Source organism: Oncorhynchus keta, chromosome 18 (genome assembly GCF_023373465.1).
Source record: "Oncorhynchus keta strain PuntledgeMale-10-30-2019 chromosome 18, Oket_V2, whole genome shotgun sequence".
Lineage (NCBI taxonomy): Eukaryota > Metazoa > Chordata > Actinopteri > Salmoniformes > Salmonidae > Oncorhynchus > Oncorhynchus keta.
In genome coordinates, this window is record NC_068438.1 from 44,281,924 (window position 1) to 44,298,579 (window position 16,656).

The following is a 16,656-nucleotide window of genomic DNA, read 5'->3' on the forward strand; positions in this document are numbered from 1 at the left end:
TACACACCACTACAACTATTACACACCACCACAACTATTACACACCACGACAACTAATACATACCACAACAATTAATACACACCAGGACAACAAATACACACCACTACAACTATTACACAACACGGTAACTAATACACACCAAGACAACAATTACACACACATCACTACAACTATTCAACACCACGACAACTATTACACACCACTACAACTATTCAACACCACGATAACAATTACACACCACCACAACAATTACACACTACTACAACTATTGCACACCACGACAACTATTACATACCACGACAACTAATACACACAAACAACGACAACTATTACACACCGCAACAACTATTACACACAACAACAAGTATTACACACAAACCACGACAACTATTACACACACACACACCAAGACAACTATTACACACTATGACAACTATAACTACAACTATTACACACCACTACAACTATTACACACACACACATAGACAACTAATACAAACCACGACAACTAATACACACCACTACAACTATTACACACCACGACAACTATTACACAACACGGTAACTAATACACACCAAGACAACAATTACACACACATCACTACAACTATTCAACACCACGACAACTATTACACACCACTACAACTATTCAACACCACGATAACAATTACACACCACCACAACAATTACACACTACTACAACTATTGCACACCACGACAACTATTACATACCACGACAACTAATACACACAAACAACGACAACTATTACACACCGCAACAACTATTACACACCACGACAACTATTACACACCACAACAACTATTACACACCACTACAACTATTACACACCACGACAACTATTACACACCACGACAACACACACACACACAAACACACACACACAGACACACACAAACCACTACAACTATTACACACCACGATAACAATTACACTACACCACAACTATTACAAACCACTACAACTATTACACACCACAACAATTATTACACACCACAACTAACACACATCATGACAACTATTACACACACACCTAGACAACTAATACACACCACTACAACTATTACACACACACACCACAACAACTATTGCACACCACGACAACTAATACACACCACTATAACTATTACACACCACTACAAATATTACACACCACAACAACTATTACACACCACGACAACTATTACACACCACGACAACTAATACCCACCACTACAACTATTACACACCACAACAACACACACACACACAAACACACACACACACACACACACAAACCACTACAACTACTACACACACACAACACGACAACTATTACACACCACTACAACTACTACACACACACACCACGACAACTATTGCACACCATGACAACTAATACACACCACTACAACTATTACACACCACGACAACTAATACCCACCACTACAACTATTACACACCACACCACACACACATAGACAACTAATACACACACACACACACCTAGACAGCTAATACACACCACTACAACTAATACACACACAACCCACAACAACTATTACACACCACAACAACTATTACACACCACGGCAACTATTACACACCATGACAACTATTACACACACACCACTACAACTATTACATACCATGACAACTATTACACACCACGACAACAATTACACACCACGACAATGATTACACACCACTACAACTAATACACACCACTACAACTATTACACACCACGACAACTATTACACACCACCACAATTATTACACACCACTATAACTATTACACACCACGACAACTATCACACACCACTACAACTATTACACACCACGACAACTATTACACACCACGACAACTAATACACACCACTATAACTATTACACACCACTACAACTATTACACACCACGACAACTATTACACACCACGACAACTATTACACACCACGACAACTATTAGTCCGCCCACGTGTTCTCGCACACCCCGAGAGCTTCTGGTCAGCGGGGTGGTGGCACCGGGATCCTCATCTCTCCCAAGTGGTCATTCTCTCTTTCTCCCCTTACCCATCTGTCTATCGCCTCCTTTGAATTCCATGCTGTCACAGTTACCAGCCCTTTCAAGCTTAACATCCTTATCATTTATCGCCCTCCAGGTTCCCTCGGAGAGTTCATCAATGAGCTTGATACCTTGATAAGCTCCTTTCCTGAGGACGGCTCACCTCTCACAGTGCTGGGCGACTTTAACCTCCCCACGTCTACCTTTGACTCATTCCTCTCTGCCTCCTTCTTTCCACTCCTCTCCTCTTTTGACCTCACCCTCTCACCTTCCCCCCCTACTCACAAGGCAGGCAATACGCTCGACCTCATCTTTACTAGATGCTGTTCTTCCACTAACCTCATTGCAACTCCCCTCCAAGTCTCTGACCACTACCTTGTATCCTTTTCCCTCTCGCTCTCATCCAACACCTCCCACACTGCCCCTACTCGGATGGTATCGCGCCGTCCCAACCTTCGCTCTCTGTCCCCCGCTACTCTCTCCTCTTCCATCCTATCATCTCTTCCTTCTGCTCAAACCTTCTCCAACCTATCTCCTGATTCGGCCTCCTCAACCCTCCTCTCCTCCCTTTCTGCATCCTTTGACTCTCTATGTCCCCTATCCTCCAGGCCGGCTCGGTCCTCCCCTCCCGCCCCGTGGCACGACGACTCATTGTGAGCTCACAGAACAGGGCTCCGGGCAGCCGAGCAGAATGGAGGAAAACTCGCCTCCCTGCGGACCTGGCATCCTTTCACTCCCTCCTCTCTACATTTTCCTCCTCTGTCTCTGCTGCTAAAGCCATTTTCTACCACTCTAAATTCCAAGCATCTGCCTCTAACCCTAGGAAGCTCTTTGCCACCTTCTCCTCCCTCCTGAATCCTCCTCCCCCTCCCCCTCCTCCCTCTCTGCAGATGACTTCGTCAACCATTTTGAAAAGAAGGTCGACGACATCCGATCCTCGTTTGCTAAGTCAAACGGCACCGCTGGTTCTGCTCACACTGCCCTACCCTGTGCTCTGACCTCTTTCTCCCCTCTCTCTCCAGATGAAATCTCGTGTCTTGTGACGGCCGGCCGCCCAACAACCTGCCCGCTTGACCCTATCCCCTCCTCTCTTCTCCAGACCATTTCCGGAGACCTTCTCCCTTACCTCACCTCACTCATCAACTCATCCCTGACCGCTGGCTATGTCCCTTCCGTCTTCAAGAGAGCGAGAGTTGCACCCCTTCTGAAAAAACCTACACTCGATCCCTCCGATGTCAACAACTACAGACCAGTATCCCTTCTTTCTTTTCTCTCCAAAACTCTTGAACGTGCCGTCCTTGGCCAGCTCTCCCGCTATCTCTCTCTGAATGACCTTCTTGATCCAAATCAGTCAGGTTTCAAGACTAGTCATTCAACTGAGACTGCTCTTCTCTGTATCACGGAGGCGCTCCGCACTGCTAAAGCTAACTCTCTCTCCTCTGCTCTCATCCTTCTAGAACTATCGGCTGCCTTCGATACTGTGAACCATCAGATCCTCCTCTCCACCCTCTCCGAGTTGGGCATCTCCGGCGCAGCCCACGCTTGGATTGCGTCCTACCTGATAGGTCGCTCCTACCAGGTGGCGTGGCGAGAATCTGTCTCCTCACCACGCGCTCTCACCACTGGTGTCCCCCAGGGCTCTGTTCTAGGCCCTCTCCTATTCTCGCTATACACCAAGTCACTTGGCTCTGTCATAACCTCACATGGTCTCTCCTATCATTGCTATGCAGACGACACACAATTAATCTTCTCCTTTCCCCCTTCTGATGACCAGGTGGCGAATCGCATCTCTGCATGTCTGGCAGACATATCAGTGTGGATGACGGATCACCACCTCAAGCTGAACCTCGGCAAGACGGAGCTGCTCTTCCTCCCGGGAAGGACTGCCCGTTCCATGATCTCGCCATCACGGTTGACAACTCCATTGTGTCCTCCTCCCAGAGCGCTAAGAACCTTGGCGTGATCCTGGACAACACCCTGTCGTTCTCAACTAACATCAAGGCGGTGGCCCGTTCCTGTAGGTTCTTGCTCTACAACATCCGCAGAGTACGACCCTGCCTCACACAGGAAGCGGCGCAGGTCCTAATCCAGGCACTTGTCATCTCCCGTCTGGATTACTGCAACTCGCTGTTGGCTGGGCTCCCTGCCTGTGCCATTAAACCCCTACAACTCATCCAGAACGCCGCAGCCCGTCTGGTGTTCAACCTTCCCAAGTTCTCTCACGTCACCCCGCTCCTCCGCTCTCTCCACTGGCTTCCAGTTGAAGCTCGCATCCGCTACAAGACCATGGTGCTTGCCTACGGAGCTGTGAGGGGAACGGCACCTCAGTACCTCCAGGCTCTGATCAGGCCCTACACCCAAACAAGGGCACTGCGTTCATCCACCTCTGGCCTGCTCGCCTCCCTACCACTGAGGAAGTACAGTTCCCGCTCAGCCCAGTCAAAACTGTTCGCTGCTCTGGCCCCCCAATGGTGGAACAAACTCCCTCACGATGCCAGGACAGCGGAGTCAATCACCACCTTCCGGAGACACCTGAAACCCCACCTCTTTAAGGAACACCTAGGATAGGATAAGTAATCCTTCTCCCCCCCCCCCCCCCTTTAAGATTTAGATGCACTATTGTAAAGTGACTGTTCTACTGGATGTCATAAGGTGAATGCACCAATTTGTAAGTCGCTCTGGATAAGAGCGTCTGCTAAATGACTTACATGTAAATGTAACTATTACACACCACTGCAACTATTACACACTGCAACAACTATTACACACCACTACAACTATTACACACCACAACAACTATTACACACCACGACAACTATTACACACCACTACAACTATTACACACTGCAACAACTATTACACACAATGACAATTATTACACACAAACCACGACAACAAATACAAACCACTACAACTATTACACACCACGACAACTATTACACACCACGACAACTATTACACACCACGACAACTAATACCCACCACTACAACTATTACACACCACAACAACACACACACACACAAACACACACACACAAACCACTACAACTATTACACACCACGATAACAATTACACTACACCACAACAATTACAAACCACTACAACTATTACACACCACAACAATTATTACACACCACAACTAATACACACCACTACAACTATTACACACACACACCACGACAACTATTGCACACCATGACAACTAATACACACCACTATAACTATTACACACCACTACAACTATTACACACCACTACAACTATTACACACCACACCACACACACATAGACAACTAATACACACACACACACCTAGACAGCTAATACACACCACTACAACTAATACACACACAACCCACAACAACTATTACACACCACAACAACTATTACACACCACGGCAACTATTACACACCATGACAACTATTACACACACACCACTACAACTATTACATACCATGACAACTATTACACACCACGACAACAATTACACACCACGACAATGATTACACACCACTACAACTAATACACACCATGACAACTATTACACACCACGACAACTATTACACACAACCACAATTATTACACACCGCTACAACTATTACACACCACGACAACTATTACACACACACACCTAGACAACTAATACACACACACACCTAGACAACTAATACACACCACAACAACTATTACACACCACTACAACTATTACACACCACTACAACTATTACACACCACAACAACTATTACACACCACGACAACTATTACACACCACGACAACTATTACACACCACGACAACTATTACACACCACTACAACTATTACACACCACGCCAACTATTACACACCACAACAACTATTACACACCACTACAACTATTACACACCACTACAACTATTACACACCACAACAACTATTACACACCACGACAACTATTACACACCACTACAACTATTACACACCACTATAACTATTACACACCACTATAACTATTACACACCACTACAACTATTACAGACCACGACAACTATTACACACCACTACAACTATTACACACCACTACAACTATTACACACCACCACAACTATTACACACCACTACAACTATTACACACCAAAGACAGATCAAAAGGGGAAGAAAACGACTGCAATGACTGCAAACGACTGCACTTAACAACAGTACTTCTGTCATTGACTCAACATCATTAAGCAAGCCTTTTACATTTCTTAATGTACGTGCGAGTGTGAGCACGCCGTGTGTGCGTTCACTGTAAGAGTGAGTGTGTGTATGTGTGTGTGTGTGTGTCACCTGTGTTTGTATGTATCTTGTTGTTATGTTGTCTGGTAACCATGACGGACACCATAGTGATGACTGTAATCATCCAAAAACACAGAGAGGACAGCAACACACACACACACACACACACACACACACACACACACACACACTGATATCACATCTTCGCAGTCCTCATTAGTATCAAAGCCCAGAGACATGAAAGGCAGTTTACCCTCCAGCATGTATTTGAATACAAACGTACACACATGTGTTTATACAAGTGTGTTTCTGTGACAGGGAGGAATGCGTGTGTGTGTGTGTGTGTGTTACGTTCCCCAGTTTCTGTGTTGTAGTTTGTGTATTTGGTGTATTTGCATGTGTGTATTTTAGGAAATGGCTTCCTGAAATCCCTCAAGCAGCTGATTGGTCGACTCCATGGCTAATTGGAGAGCTGACCCCGCCCCCTCGTCAAGACGCAGCTGTCTTCAATTACCCATTCCTTCTCAAGCTATATAAAAGCCAATGTTCTCTTCAGAAGGGAGATTGCAGAAAGATTGATTGTGATTTAGAGAGATCATGGCTGAGAGAGGAGGCTGATGGCTGAGGGTCATATTATGTTTGTTGTTTCTGAGAGTGATACAGGCAGTTATGTGCTGTGTTAGTTTGTTGCATTATCAGATAGAGCTTATTTGATGTCCTTTGTTTGTTTGTGAAATTGTTTAATATTCTGTTTCATTTTTTCCCAGGGGGGAAGGGGAAGGCACCTAGGGAGTGCTTAGTTAAGAGGCCCGTGGGCATACATATACCCGTAGTGTATTCACTGTCTAGACACACTAGGAAAGACCTGGGCGGACCACCCCCTGTATTTTGGTTAGCGCACCAGGTGGTGCTAAGTTAGGTAAGTAGTGGTTAGGCAGGTAAGGTAGGAGAGGTTAGGTAAGTAGTGGGTAGGCAGGTAAGGTAGGAGAGGAGAGGTTAGGTAAGTAGTGGGTAGGCTGGTAAGGTAGGAGAGGGTAGGTTAGGTAAGTAGTGGGTAGGCAGGTAAGATAGGAGAAGGGGGGCTTTGATATTTACTTTCTTTGCTTTGGTTCCGTCCAGCCCCTTTTCCCCATAATACCGTGTGAAGGAATAAATTCATAGTAAACGGTAAATTCTGCCTTTTGTCATCCTTATTCGCACCTACAGTCCATACCTCTTTCACTTCACGGGGAGTTGAGTTGTAGCAGGGTGTTGTGTTCCCTCTTCACAGAGGCGTAGCATAATGGGGGCTGATCCGGGATCCATTAACCCACCAGACCCTGCTGCTCTGAGCTCTCTGTGGTTGGTGATTGAGGTGTGATGGTGGGTTGTGAGTTTGGATGACTTGTTTAGTTTTTGTGTGTCCAGTAGATTGCTGTGTACAAGATGGCTGCCTCAGCCATCTCCAAGTTCTTTGAAGCGCCCTCTATTGATTGTTTGGTGAGGTTTCGGAAAGTAGGGTAGCCAGGTGGTAAGAGCATTGGACTAGTAACTAGAAGGTTGCAAGTTCAAACCCCCGAGCTGACAAGGTACAAATCTGTCGGTCTGCCCCTGAACAGGCAGTTCACTGTTCCGAGGCCGTCATTGAAAATAAGAATTTGTTCTTAACTGACTTACCTAGTTAAATAAAGGTAAAAGAAAAAGAAAAGTATACCTTAGCTGACCATTATGGATTCGTTTTCCCTGAGAAAGCCCTAAAGGCTGAGCTTTTGGTGCTAGTCGGAGAGGGTTTAGTGAGAAAATGAATTCTCTTGTTGAAAGATGACGAGAGCGAGGCTTCAGGAGAGGAGACGGGTAGACCTTCCGATGCCAAGTCGGAGGACAGGGCAGAGGAAGGGGTTGCTTGTACCCCCTTTACATTGCCCCGATTTGACCCTTTATCTTCTGCTTCATGTCGTTCAGACGGGACCACTAGGTTGAAGGTGAGGCTGGCCCGTTTAGAAATGCAGCAAAAAGATAAAGAGAGACAGATTCATTTTTAACTTGAAATTAGGGAAATAGAAGCCGACAAGGAGGTAAGGATTCGACAACTGGAGCTAGACGCTGGCTCCAGTGCAACTCCACAAGCTGCTCATCATCAAGCCCACTTCGATGTGAGTTAAAATATAGCTTTAGTCCCTCCATTTCGAGAGTCGGAAGTTGATTCCTATTTCTCTGCGTTTGAGTGTGTGGCCGCTGCGCTGCATTGGCCACTCGAGGTTTGGCGGCTCCTGTTGTAATGTAAATTGTCTGGGAAAGACCAGGAAGTAGTAGCTGCTCTCTCCCTGGAAGACAGTTTACACACGATACAGTTAAAGCTACCGTGTTGAGGGCTTATGAGTTGGTGCCTGAAGCTTATAGGCAGCGCTTCAGGAACCAAAAGAAACCCTCTCACCATACTTTTGTTGAGTTTGCAAGGGACAGAGACTCTGTTTAAATCGATGGTGTTCAGCCAGCAAAGCTAACACCTTTGCTGATATTCGGGAGTTGATGCTGTTGGAGGATTTTAAAAGAAACCTCCCTGATAGAATTGTAGTTCATTTAAATGGTGGTCCTTCTGTAGCTCAGTTGGTAGAGCATGGCGCTTGTAACGCCAGGGTAGTGGGTTCGATTCCCGGGACCACCCATACGTAGAATGTATGCACACATGACTGTAAGTCGCTTTGGATAAAAGCGTCTGCTAAATGGCATAAAGTAAAGTAAAGTAAAGTTAAATGAACAGAAAGTGGTGACATTGGCCCAGCCAGCAGTGTTGGCAGATGAGTACGCTTCGACACACAAGACTGTCTTTGGTGCGCCTCGTTTTGAAGGCCGGACGATTACATCATCAGTGCCTCGTTCAGGTCGCCTAAGCGTTTTCATGAAATCTGTGAATGTTTTTACTGTCACCAAAAGGGTCACGTGATTGCGGACTGCCCGGTTTTGAAAAATAAACCGAAACAGTCCCTGTTCACCGTCCCCAAAAATGAAAAGTTTGGGTTTAGTCAAGTCTTTGGCCTGTCCGTTGGACCGAGTTATTGATTCAGCATTTGAGAAACCGGATCAAGTCTATGCTCTGTTTATCTCTGCCGGTTGTGTTTCCTTAACTGGGGAACAAGCTGATCAAAAGCCTATCCAAATCTTACTTGACACCGGGGCGGCGCAGTCAGTAATCGTTACTGATGCTTTACCCTGGTCTCCTGAAAAGTATTGTGGCTCGCATGTCATATTACAGGGGATAGAGACCAAAACCGTACCTGTACCATTACACTGGGTCCACTTAGTGTCAGACTTAGGATCAGGATGTTTACGTGTTGGTGTAGTGTCTACACTGCCAGTAAAATGAGTCACATTGCTACTAGGGAATGTAATTGCTGGTGGTAATGTCACTCCTGTGTTAGAGGTAGTAGACAACACAGAAATCAGAACTACAGATGAGAAATTGGTTCAAGCATTTCCCCATAATCTCGCAAGCTTGGAGATGTGGAGGATTTGGCTAGTTCCATTTTTGAGAATGTTGAGGTAGAAGACAATGCACCGAATATACCTTCTTGCAATGCCGACAGTTTTTACCCTGTAAAAACTAAGGCAGGGGAAAGCGAAATCGCGCCCCAATTACATGACATTCTTTTGTCTGTCACCCCCGAGAAGGTGATTGAATGTCAAAAGGGAGACACCAGTCTTCGCAAGTGTTTTGCTTCTGTAATTTCCATTGAGGAAGCTAAAACTAAGGAGACCGCCTACTTTATGGAAGCAGGAGTTTTGATGTGGAAATGGGCAGCTCATGACACCGTTAATGACTGGAGTGAAGTGTGTCAAGTGGTTGTTCCTACACAGTTACGACAGCAGGTGCTGTCCTTCGCCCATGACCAGGCGTTGACCGGACACTTGGGGATCACAAAGACTTATAACGGAGTCCTTCAACATTTTTTCTGGCCAGGTTTGAAGTCGGACCGTTGTCCAAATTTGTAAAACATGTCACGTATGTCAACTCACTGGGAAAGTGAATCAAACAGTTCCTGAGTGAGTGAGTGAGTGATAATTTATTGTGTAGGTCCATTGTCGAAAACCAGGTCAAGTAACCAATTCCTACGAACAATAATGTGTAGTGTTACTCGATACCCAGAGGCTATTCCCCTCCGTACAATAACGGCTAAGACTGTGGTGAAGGCACTTAGTGAAGTTCTTCTCTACATTTGGACTCCCTAAAGTAATCCAAACTGATCAGGGATCCAACTTTATGTCCAAACTGTTTTCAAATGTGTTAAAGACATTGTGTATTTCCCATCAGGTCTCCAGTCCGTATCATCCAGAGAGTCGAGGGGCTCTCGAACGCTGGCATCAGACGCTGAAGGCAATGCTACGCATGTATTGCATGGATACCAGTACCGATTGGGATGAGGGGGTGCCCTTTGTCCTATTTGCTATTAGGGAAACGATACAAGAGTCCTTAGGGTTCAGCCCTGCTGACCTTGTGTTTGGACACACCCCACGGGGTCCCCTGAAAGTTATGAAGGAGCATGTCTTATCTCCTACACCCAGTAGCGCCCTAAAAATGTTTTGGATTATGTCAGTAAGATTCGGGAGAGACTGCACGCCGCCTGTGCCTTAGCCCAAAAGTCTCTCTCCTCGTCTCAAAAAAACGCATGAAGTTGCATTATGACAAAAAGGCTTTTGGCCGGTCTTTTGCACCAGAGGATCAAGTTTTAGTTTTGTTGCCAATCCCTGGCTCATCTCTGTCGGCACGTTTTTCTGGACCATATCTTGTGCACACCACGACAACTATTACACACCACGACAACTATTACACACCACGACAACTATTACACACCACGACAACTATTACACACCACGACAACTATTAAACACCACGACAACTATTACACACCACGACAACTATTACACACCACGACAACTATTACACACCACGACAACTATTACTACACACCACGACAACTTACTACACACCACGACAACTATTACACACCACGACAACTATTACACACCACTACAACTATTACACACCACTACAACTATTACACACCACTACAACTATTACACACCACGACAACTATTACTACACACCACTACAACTATTACACACCACAACAACTATTACACACCACTACAACTATTACACACCACGACAACTATTACACACCACGACAACTATTACACACCACGACAACTATTACACACCACAACAACTATTACACACCACTACAACTATTACACACCACGACAACTATTACACACCACTACAACTATTACACACCACTACAACTATTACACACCACGACAACTATTACAAACCTCTACAACTATTACACACCACTACAACTATTACACACCACGACAACTATTACACACCACGACAACTATTACACACCACTACAACTATTACACACCACGACAACTATTACACACCACGACAACTATTACACACCACAACAACTATTACACACCACTACAACTATTACACACCACGACAACTATTACACACCACGACAACTATTACACACCACGACAACTATTACACACCACTACAACTATTACACACCACGACAACTATTACACACCACGACAACTATTACTACACACCACTACAACTATTACACACCACGACAACTATTACACACCACAACAACTATTACACACCACAACAACTATTACACACCACGACAACTATTACACACCACGACAACTATTACACACCACTACAACTATTACACACCACTACAACTATTACACACCACGACAACTATTACTACACACCACTACAACTATTACACACCACAACAACTATTACACACCACGACAACTATTACACACCACGACAACTATTACACACCACGACAACTATTACACACCAAAGAAACATCAAAAGGGGAAGAAAACGACAACAATGATGCACTTAACGACAGTACTTCTGTCATTGACAACTCAACATCAATTAGCAAGCCTTTTACATTTCTTAATGTACGTGCGAGTGTGAGCGCGCCATGTGTGCGTTCACTGTAAGAGTGAGTGTGTGTATGTGTCACCTGTGTTTGTATGTATCTTGTTGTTGTGTTGTCTGGTAACCATGATGGATACCATAGTGATGAATGTAATCATCCAAAAACACAGAGAGGACAGCAACACACGCACGCACGCACGCACGCACGCACGCACGCACACACACACACACACACACACACACACACACTGATATCACATCTTCGCAGTCCTCATTAGTATCAAAGCCCAGAGACATGAAAGGCAGTTTACCTTCCAGCATGTATTTGAATACAAACTCACACACATGTGTTTATACAAGTGTGTTTCTGTGACAGGGAGGAATGCGTGTGTGTGTGTGTGTGTGTGTGCGCATGTTGGGAGGGGAGGGGGGGCATGTGTAAAATACAAAATCTGTTGCTGTTGCTAATGGCTGTAATAGTGCTACTGTTGTTGTTGTTGTATCTGTTGTCATGATTCCAGATGGTGCCCTGAGCCGGTCAGCTTTTCAAAAACATCCACTGTAATAAAACTCAAACTCACTCATTATACACTCCCTGACTGTACACGTACCGTGGGTATACAGAGTGGGTATTCATTTGATATGTATCGTAACGCTCCCATTGGGACAGACATAATGACTTGCATGAATAATGTTTTTGAAGAAAGGCTGACTCTGTAACTCCAGAGTAGATCTGCCTGAGAGTTACCACACACACACACACACACACACACACACACACACACATACATTTGTGCCAGAACAATGCTGATTGTTGTATTGTTTGTGTGGTTACTATAGGTAACATGAACTGAAGATATAACCACAATGGTAAATGGAATATAGATGTAAGCGCTTCCCTAGAATGAATGGCTGTGAATGTCAATTTATCATACAATCTGCCACTCCATTACCATACCATCTACCCCTCCTTTACCATACCATCTACTCCCCTTTACCATGCCATCTAATCCCCTTTACCATACCATCTACTCCCTTTACCATACCATCTAACCTCCTCTACCATACCGTCTACTCCCTTTACCATGCCATCTACTCCTCCTTTACCATACCATCTACTCTCCTTTACCATACCATCTACCCTCCTCTACCATACCGTCTACTCCCTTTACCATACCATCTACTCCCCTTTACCATACCATCTACCCCCCTTTACCATACCATCTACCCTCCTTTACCATACCATCTACCATACCTCTACTCCCTTTACCATACCATCTACTCCCCTTTACCATACCATCTACCCTCCTTTACCATACCATCTACTCCTCCTTTACCATACCATCTACCCTCCTTTACCATACCATCTACCCTCCTCTACCATACCATCTACTCCTCCTTTACCATACCATCTACCCCCTTTACCATACCATCTACCCTCCTTTACCATACCATCTACCCTCCTTTACCATACCATCTACCCATCCTTTACCATACCATCTACTCCTCCTTTACCATACCATCTACTCCCCTTTACCATACCATCTACTCCCCTTTACCATACCATCTACCATACCATCTACTCCCCTTTACCATACCATCTACCCCCTTTACCATACCATCTATCCTCCTTTACCATACCATCTACTCCTCCTTTACAATACCATCTACCCTCCTTAACCATGCCATCTAATCCCTTTACCATACCATCTACTCCCCTTTACCATACCATCTACCCTCCTTTACCATACCATCACCCTCCTTTACCATACCATCTACCCTCCTTTTACCATACCACTCCCCTTTCATACCATCTACCCTCCTTTACCATACCATCTACTCCCCTTTACCATACCATCTACCCATCCTTTACCATACCATCTACTCTCCTTTACCATACCATCTACTCCCCTTTACCATACCATCTGCCCTCCTTTACCATACCATCTACTCCTCCTTTACCATACAATCTACTCCCCTTTACCATACCATCTGCCCTCCTTTACCATACCATCTACTCCCTTTACCATACCATCTACTCCTCCTTTTACCATCTACTCCCCTTTACCATACCATACCCTCCTTTACCATACCATCTACACCTCCTTTACCATGCCATCTAATCCCTTTACCATACCATCTACCCATCCTTTACCATACCATCTACTCCCCTTTACCATACCATCTACCCATCCTTTACCATACCATCTACTCTCCTTTACCATACCATCACTCCCCTTTACCATACCATCTACTCCTTTACCATACCATCTACTCCTCCTTTACCCCGTCTACTGCCCTTTACCATACCATCTACCCTCCTTTACCATACCATCTACTCCCTTTACCATGCCATCTAATCCCTTTACCATACCATCTACTCCCCTTTACCATACCATCCTCCCTTTACCATACCATCTACCTTTATGCCATCTAATCCCTTTACCATACCATCTACTCCCCTTTACCATACCATCTACCCCCTGGCCTACCATCTACCATACCATCTACTCCTCCTTTACCATACCATCTACCCCCTTTACCATACCATCTTACCATCTACTCCCCTTTACCATAGCATCTACCCCCTTTACCATACCATCTATCCTCCTTTACCATACCATCTACTCCTCCTTTACCATACCATCTACTCCTCCTTTATGCCTACCCTCTTTACCATGCCATCTAATCCCCTTTACCATACCATCTACATCTACCCTCCTTTACCATACCATCATCTATCTACTCTCCATTACCTCCTACCCCTTTACCATACCATCTGCCCTCCTTTACCATACCTTCTACTCCTCCTTTACCATCTACCATCTGCCCTCCTTTACCATACCATCTACTCCCCTTTACCATACCATCTACTCCTCCTTTACCATACCATCTACTCCCCTTTACCATACCATCTACACCTCCACCATGCCATCTAATCCCCATACCATCTACTCTCCTTTACCATACCATCTATCTACTCTCCTTTACCATACCATCTACCCTCCTTTACCATACCATCTACTCCCCTTTACCATACCATCTACCCCCCTTTACCATACCATCTACTCCCCTTTTACCATGCCATCTACCCTCCTTTACATACCATCTACCCTCCTTTCTCCTTTACCATACCATCTACCATCCTTTACCATACCATCTACCCCTCTTTACCATACCATCTACCATCTATTTCACTCACCATTACCATCCAGCCCCAGGTGTGTGAGCGTGTGTATGTGGGGGTTTGTGTGTGTAGGTCTCTCTAACAACAGCCTATGTTTCACTCTGATATACTGGAGAAGATATTACAACATGCTACTAACTAGAAATGTGATTTTCTGCAGGCGGAAATGGAAAAGGGTGGTACATTAGTGTTTGTGTATTTAGATGAGCACAGTTCTTGGAGGCACAACCATCATAAGAGCATTTATTCGAACAAACAGTCATACACCCACTGTGCAGTCAGTCAGTCAGTCAATCATTCAGAACAGCAAGCAGCACCTTCTTCTCCCTCCCTCCTTCTCTCAGTTCTTGGAGGCACTCCCCCCCTCCCTGCCTCCCTCCCTGCCTCAGTTCTTGGAGGCACTCCCCCCTCTCTCCCTCCCTGCCTCCCTCCCTGCCTCAGTTCTTGGAGGCAATCCCTCCCTCCCTGTCTCAGTTCTTGGAAGCACTCCCTCCCTCCCTGCCTCCCTCACTCCCTCCCTCCCTAACTGCCTCCCTCCCTCCCTCCCTCAGTTCTTTGAGGCACTCCCTCCCTCCCTCCCTGCCTCCCTCCCTCCCTCAGTTCTTGGAGGCACTCCCTGCCTGCCTCCCTGCCTGCCTGCCTGCCTGCCTGCCTGCCTGCCTGCCTGCCCCTCCCTGCCTCCCTCCCTGCCTGCCTCCCTGCCTGCCTGCCTCCTCCCTGCCTGCCTCCCTCCCTGCCTGCCTCCCTCCCTCCCTGCCTCCCTTTCTCCTGTTAATCTCTCCAATGCCGATAAATTGCAGCTAAAGTACTGCGCTGAGTGCTGTTAAATTGCAGGATAAGTGATTAGGAGAGAGTGAAGGTGTGGGTGAGAGAGTGTGTGAGTACAGGAAGAGAGTAGGACTGTTGATTTTTAGAAGAGAACATCCTTCTTTCAGTAAACATTGACCCCTAACAGATCATCATAGCAGGTCAAATCAGGCCTCATTAGGCTGCCTGTTTGACCTTTGACCCTATTTGACCTCAGTGTGCCCCCAGGCTCTAAACATACCATTTATAATCTACTAGATGGAGGATTAGGCTAACCCCTGAGGCATTTCACCAGGAGCGTGTAGGCTATTAATTACATAGCACGGTATAAGCCTACGCACATGCACACACGCTCATACACACACAAATACACACTGATGCATGCAT

General features: G+C 45.5%; 1 protein-coding gene across 2 annotated transcripts in view; it reads right to left on the bottom strand.

The window, feature by feature from the left end:
* Positions 1-16,656, bottom strand: part of lekr1 (leucine, glutamate and lysine rich 1) — a 234,763-nt gene that overhangs the window by 179,759 nt on the left and 38,348 nt on the right. The gene's annotated exons all lie outside the window — the stretch shown is intronic.